This window comes from Marmota marmota, unplaced genomic scaffold, assembly GCF_001458135.2.
Source record: "Marmota marmota marmota unplaced genomic scaffold, marMar, whole genome shotgun sequence".
Classification (NCBI taxonomy): Eukaryota; Metazoa; Chordata; class Mammalia; order Rodentia; family Sciuridae; genus Marmota; species Marmota marmota.
The window spans coordinates 505,794-512,870 of record NW_025999944.1 but is presented as its reverse complement, the minus strand read 5'-3'; the positions used below and the strand labels follow the sequence as shown (position 1 = coordinate 512,870).

The window sequence follows — 7,077 nt, the reverse complement described above, 5'->3', positions numbered from 1 at the left end:
TGGTTGTCTTGAGGGTGTGTGTGAGTGGGAGGTTGGTTGTCTTGAGGGTGTGTGAGAGTGGGGGTTGGTTGTCTTGAGGGTGTGTGTGAGTGGGGGTTGGTTGTCTTGAGGGTGTGTGTGAGTGGGAGTTGGTTGTCTTGAGGGTGTGTGTGAGTGGGGGGTGGTTGTCTTGAGGGTGTGTGTGAGTGGGGGCGGCTGTCTTGAGGGTATGTGTGAGTTGGGGATGGTTGTCCTGGTATGTGTATGAGTGGTGAGTAGTTGTCCTGGTGTGTGTGTGAGTGGGAGGTGGCTATCTTGAGGGTATGTGTGAGTCGGGGGTAGTTGTCCTGGTGTGTGTGTGAGTGGGGGGTGGTTGTCTTGAGGGTGTGTGTCTGGGTCGGGTGGGCTGGTGGTTGGTGACATGGGGTGCTAGCAGGCTTCTGCAGGGCAGTGCCCCTGGGGTCTTGCTCAAGGCACGAGTGGTCTGCATGGAGGCAGAATGCCCACATAAGTGTGTGCTTTCCTGCCAGGACAAGCCTAGGTGCTCCCCCTGAAGCTGGCTGGCTGCTGCCTGAGCCAGGCCTCCCTGTGGCAAAGCCTCCTGAGAATCCACCCTCTCTCCTGAAGGAGGCTGCAGCTCCAGCATGGAGCCAGGTAGGCTGAGACTGGGGAGGCTGGGGAGGGGGCAGGGAGCTCTGGGGCTGGTCCTGTTGGGACAGTCCTGGGCATCTCCCACCTGGGGTCCCAGCCTTGCTGCTGGGTGGGGGAGAGAGGAGTCTGCTCCCCCTGCTTAAATGCCTGCAGCCTCACCTCCCTCTGAGGAGAGATGCTGTGCTCTGGGAACCGTGGTTTCCCTGCGATGACCTCTCCCTCCTTCCTGACAGACTCAGGGTCTCACACCACAGCAGCAGTGGGGTTACCAACATGTCCCAGAACTGCACCCAGGGGCAGGGGCAGAGAACACTTACCCGTGTTCTCCTGGAGATATTTGCCCAGGGAGGTTTGGTCTGCAGGATCCCGTGCTAATGGTTGCACCTCTGCACAGAGTTCAAAGCTTCCATTTGCATACCTGGTTTAACAAGAGCAATCACAAACATTTTTAAGTCACACTGAAGTTTACACATTTTGTTCTCCCACACATCATGACATCATGGCTTGGGCTAGAGGAACTTTCCAAGAGCTAGACCACAGAGATACTGCAAACCAGAGAAACTATCAAGACTAGCTCAGGGTCACACAGCTCATTGGAGGGGCTGGCTCGGCTTGCACTCGAATTTTCTGACTCTAAGCTGAACCCTGCTTCTATTGTCTAGGAAACGGGAAACCTTGCTTGGTCTCTCTGGGACATTATGAGGAAAGAATCTATAAAAATACTTGTTAAGACCTTTGTGAATTCAAAGTGCTAGGTCAATGCTGAATAATTGATGGCTCTGCTCCTGTGCTCAGGGCTGACGCACAGGCCTCCTGTGGAGAGGCTGGGGGTGTGGGGACCTGTCCTTTTTGTCCTGCCTGTTTGGCCCAGTGAAAGGAAGAGCTGGGCTTTCCTTCAGCCCAGAGAAGCCCTGACTCCTGGGAGCCATACATCTAATTTACGGCCTCCCTAGAGGACAGGAGAATGTAGAGGGCTGCTGTAGGGAGGTTGGGCTGTGGGGGACTCAGTCTCTATGGTGTCCCCTCCAAGGCCCTGGGAAAGGGCTGCTCTGGCAGGCAGGAAGAGAGGTGCCTGAGAACCCGAGGGTCAGTTCTGGGGGTGGGAAGTGGCCGTGGGAAATGCAGAGAATGGAGGGGTCCCCTTCATAAAAATGCTTGACCAGGCAAGGATGCCCAGGAGCTGGCTAAGGCAGCCTGTCCTTGTCCCAACCAACTGCCACAGGTGACCACGGGACTTTTCTAGCCAAAATTCACGGTGGCAGTGGGCATTAGGGCACAGAAAGGAGATATAGGGTGGACTTTAAAACAGTTTAAGGAGAGGAAAGCAGAAGGCAGCTCAGGTGGGCGTACAGCGAAGGGCACTGTGGCCCACCAGAGTCTCCCAACTGGCGTTTGTCTCAGCCCTCAGAAAAGGTGGAGTTGGGCCTATTGGAATCCACAGGACAACCGACTCCAACTTCAAATAAGCAAGATCCACAAGCTCCAGTTCAAGGGGGAGTCTGTCCTACCTGATCTCTGTCTTATTGGGCAGGTTCCAAAGCCCAGTCACTCCGCAGGGATTTCCTCATGGGCTGCGAGGTGGCGCCGTGTTACTGGAGTCCTGCACGTCCATGCTGGGCCTGGGTGTGCTGACCTCTGGGTGGCTGGAGGGTCTTCCTGGTGTCTGGGTGGGGCTGGACCTAAGGATGCAGTGGGGTTGCAGTGTGGCCTGCAGCGGGTGGCAGAGGCAGTGCTGTGCCCACCTGGGATGTGGAGGGGACATCTTCCTGAGTCCCCCTAGGCAGGACAGAGAACGGGCTGTGGGACGGTGCTGGCCCTCTTGTGTCAGTGAGGAGAGAATGTGGCTGGGCTTCTGCCTGAGCTGCCTTCTGCTTTCCTCTCCATAAACTGCTTGAAAGGCCACCCTATATCTCCTTTCTGTGCCCTAATGCCCACTGCTACTATGATCTTTGGCTAGAAAAGTCCTGTGGTCACTGTGGCAGTTGGATGGGACAAGGACAGGCTGCCTTAGCCAGCTCCTGGGCATCCTTGCCTGGTCAAGCATTTTTATGAAGGGGACCCCTCCATTCTCTGCATTTCCCACCCCCAGTACTGCCCCTCGGGTTCTCAGTGGAATGGATCAGACACAGCAGAAAGACATGGAGCAGGCTAGGGAATGGGCAGAGCTGGGGGCAGACCCACCAACAGCTGGTTCTATTACATTGGTCAATCAACCCCCATAGGCCTCAGGTTGCTCACTTCTGAAATGGGATCTTAACGGACCTACCTACCTCACAGTCTGGGAGGACTAAAGGAGGCGAGGTGAGTGTAAACAGTTACACCTAGAATGGGACTGCCACCGTTTGCTCTGGATGGTGCTTGGCTGGCACTCTCCTGGGCCTGTCACATGGTAAGAGGCTTCCAAACTACTAAAGTTCACAAATGCCTGTCTGTGCACTCCAAAGTGTGCAGAGCACCGTCTTGCTGTCCCTCTGCACTAGGGCTGCACACATTGCACCCCTCAGCAGCCCTGACCCGACTCCCTGTTCCTCCAGGCAGGGCCGTGGTCTGAGGGTCCTCAGCACCATGCATATTATTGATCCTAAAGTTATTGATAGGATATGTTCTATATGGTTTCACTGGGTGAGCTGAAACCCAGGGGCATTCAAATTGAGACCCTCTTCCCCTAGTCTCACAGATGAAGCCCCCACTCAGGCAGGTATGAGCTATCTTTATCTCTGGGCAGCTCAAGGCATTTGGTAATCAGCAAAGTGACTGTCTCTTGAAGATAGGGGTGTTCAAGGTGTTGACTGCTCAAATGAATTATTGGACAGCTTGACCCTGAAAGGAGCAGGTGTAAGGCCTCCAGGGAGGGGCGATCAAGGCACTGGGAGACAGACTGCTGGCACTTCACCAAGCCCCCAGGACCAGCTAGCTAGCTGTCTGAACCTGCTGGACCTGTGTGCAAATGGATGTCTCCAGGCTGCCTGCACTTGTGGCAGAATTCCCTCTACGGCTTGCTTTCTCTCCAACCTGATAATAGGGTCATCTTCACCCTCCTCCCGGTTTCCAGCAGCTGCTCCTAAATACACAAAACAATAGGATGACAACACAGTCAGCCTCCAGCCTCTGCCGGCTCCTCAACAGGCTCAGCTTGGTTCATACCTGTCTCAGTGTCCCTGGGGCATAGCACTTGAAAGCTCAGAGGACAGAGGCGGCTGGTGTTATTTTTTTACTTGCTGGTGACTGGGTAGGGTGGGGTCAGAAGCAAGTTCCTAAGTAGCCTTGCTGGTACAGACCCTCATCCAGAACATTCCTGGGTACTGAACACCTTGAGGGCCCCTCTGACCCTCCACTGCCATTCCCACTCTGCTGGCTTCCTGGAATGAGGAAATGCCCCACCTTCAAGACGCCCGGAGCTGTGGTCACCTTGGAGGCCACTGCCTGAGCCGATTGATGCTTGTTTTCCACCTAGAACTGAGCTCTGGCTTGAGCCAGCCCTCCAGGTCCCAAGGGACAAGCCCTATAGGGAGCTTTTGGGATCCATTGCCCACTTTCACATCGGATCAGAATGCCCTGAAAGGAATCCCTGGCCTCACGGGAGAAACTCTCCGGGGAGGTAGGGAGCTCAGCCCATGAGCCCACGAGAGAAGCTGAACCCCGACACCTCTTGGGTCTATGCCAAGGCTGCTGGGGAGGAGGCTGCATTGGACTGCACCCTGGGAACTCTGGAAGGGAGGGCCAGGTCAAGGCCATTCAGCCCAGGAGATAGCTAACTAGAGGGAGCTCCCACACGGCAGGGGCTTTGGCATGAGGGGGCCTGATGCCAGAAAGAGCTCCCCCGAGAGGAAAGCCCCCCCCATGCCCACCAGAGTCGGGGCTCCTGCCCAATGCACTGCTCTCTCTGAGGAGCTTTGCTGTGGGTGAGCAGCAGGTCTGGAGTGCCCGGAGGAAAGGGGTTGACTGGGGGCAGCACAGCCTCTGACTCTCCTGCTCTCTTCCCTCTCTTGGACTTTCCTCCCTTCTCAGGAGAGAAGTGTCAGTGGTCAGGTGGGGAGGACCTGGCCTTCAGTGGGCAGGGCAACTGGCCTAACCAGGGAAATCTGAGATCCCAGTCGTCACTCCCTCCAGCTCCAGCCTCTAAGGCAGCTCAGAATCGACAGGTGCCTGTCAATGAGCAAGACTCACCTGCCACTTTCCTGCAGTCTCCCCCTCCCTGCCCACGCATCCTGCTTCTCTTAAGCCCCACCCGGCCCCTGTTCTCAGCCATCTCACCCTTCCCTGGTCTGCTTCAGAATGGGCCTGTCTTCACCCCATCCAAACCCCAGGATGTTCTGGCATGTTTAATGCCATCCACCGGTTACTTGTAAGGGACATTCATGAGGGCACATGAGGACTCCCCAGCCCCCATCTGTCAATCAAATAATCGTTTATCTTCTACCTTTGCAAGCAGGTCGATGTCCCAGGCAAGCAAAGAGCCACTGCTGGGCTCCCAGAGGGCTTGGGAATTCCAGGGGCTCCCATTGGGTCATCAGGGTTTTCCAACAGCAAGATTTACCTAGAGCACACACCCGCCCCAGTGCGTGAGCAGCCTGACAAGCGGTTTCCCTCCTCACGGGCCTGGGGCACCGTGGGTCTTTTTCTCAGCAAACAGGCACTGCCGTAATTGATTTCAGTCCTCTTGGAGGGAGGCCAAGCTGGTAGATATGGAAGTGGGGACTGGTCATTTAGTGACAATCCATGCATGTAATCAAGAGGACAAGAAGGACAGGAGCAAGTGTGCAGGGAGTTGGGCATCTGTGGGTCAGAAAAGAGAAGGGTTTGAGCGAGGACACTTCTGAGGCTGGCCAGGCCTGATGGCAAAGGCTTCTAAGCTCCTCAGACAAGAAATGGCTTTGCTGGCTCTAAAGGTTCCCTTAGATGGTGGGGACCTTCCTAGGTTATAAGCACCGCCAGCCACAGGGCTCTCATTTCATCTGGTTGTGACTGGCTCCTTCCCACTCTCTGGGCCACGGAGGCCTTGGGTCTCCTACAGTGACCTTCCTTCCAGCACTGCTCCAGGAGCCCTGGTGGCCAGGCACAGGAATCTCTCTGCTCTCTCACCAGCCACAGGAGCTGCACCGAGTTACTTAACTTCTCAGACTCCCTCTGACAAAATGGGGATAACAATGTCCCCTAGAAGGGAGATTTGTGAGGACAAGTGACCAAGGATGCCAAAGATTCTCAGCAGTTTGTGCTCCTGGCTGTTTGCCACGCCCCTTTAAAACCAGCTGGGAGGAGCTCCCGACCTACAGACTTGGTCAGGCTACAGGCTGGGCCACTGGGCTTTCCCAGGGCTTTGTCCAGCACTTACTGAGCCTGGGGCGCGGGAGAGGGGCGGGACTGTCTCTGAGACATCCAACCGAAGCTGCTTTGGAACCACTGTGGATGGGGACCTGATAGGCAGTTTATGGAAACTTGATTTGGAGGACCTGCTGTGGGCAGAAGACAGCAGCCAGGACCCACCAATCTAGAGCCATCCCACCTTCTAGGTCTTCCAGGAGGACCCATGTACACCAGACTGGAACAGGCAATAAGGGGTCTTCAAGAAGCAGCAATCCTCCTGACTTGGTTGAAGGGACCCCCCACCCCCATGCAATCTGTGGCCCCTTGTCCTGGTGACCCTAGGTGCCCACCTTCAGGACTGACCTGCTCATTCCCCAGGCCCTACGGTTATGCCTGGTCCCTTGAACTAGCCTGGCCTCAGGCCTAGAGCACCCTCCCCAAGGGCCCTGGGCCCCTTCCTGGGGAGGGATTGCATCCTTGGGGCCAGGAACTTCCATCCCGCCCCCAGTGAAGTCCACAGAGAGACGGGGTGGGAGCGGAGGTCACCAGCCGTCTGAGCAGCCCTGAGTGGGGTCCCTCCCTCAAGACCATGGGCTCCTAATCTCCACCAGGATCTTAGCCCCGCAAGGGGCCAGCAGAGCTGGGCGCTGCGGGACGCAGTCCAGCGGTGGCTGCCCACTCCTCGCTGCCACGGGAACAGGTGGGGACGCACCGCGCTCCTGCGGGCGTGTCCCTTCCAGGCCGCGGGATCGGCTGCTCCCGCCGCCCGCCCTGGTGGGAGTAGAGCCCACTGCCAGCCCGCGCCGCCGCCACAGCCCCGTCACCGTCCCTGGGAAAGTCGCCGCGCGCGAACCCACCTGCGGGCGCCCGAGGCCCGTGGCGCCGTCGCCAGGTCCCCGGCGCTCTCCGCGCCCGCCTCGCTGCGCCCGTGCGCCCAAGATCGCCCGGCACTATTCTTTTTGAAGGCAGCCTTCGGTGCGTTGCGTCAGGGCGGTTGCCTGGCGACGGCCGCGCGAGCCTCCCGCCGCGACGCCCCGGCCTCCCATTCAAGCCCCGGCCCGCTCGGCCGCCCCGGCCCGCCGGTCCGAGCGCGGCGGCCGGGCTCCTAGAGCCCCCCCGACTTCACCCTGCCCGGGGCGGCCA

The 7,077-nt window shown here is 57.6% G+C and overlaps 1 protein-coding gene across 6 annotated transcripts in view; it reads right to left on the bottom strand.

Moving 5' to 3' along the window:
• The window catches only part of Fam167a (family with sequence similarity 167 member A), a 32,292-nt gene that overhangs the window by 24,653 nt on the left and 562 nt on the right, over positions 1–7,077 (bottom strand). For 2 of the 6 annotated variants that reach the window (XM_048801489.1, XM_048801490.1), the window contains exons 2-3: positions 2,139–2,309; positions 948–1,048 (exon numbers count right to left, since the gene is read on the bottom strand). The gene's annotated coding sequence lies outside the window, so the exon portion shown is untranslated. Of the gene's footprint in view, positions 1–947; positions 1,049–2,138; positions 2,310–5,050; positions 5,407–6,791; positions 7,030–7,077 lie in introns of those variants that run through there. The other 4 variants (XM_048801487.1, XM_048801486.1, XM_048801488.1 and 1 more) reach the window with 4 other exon arrangements.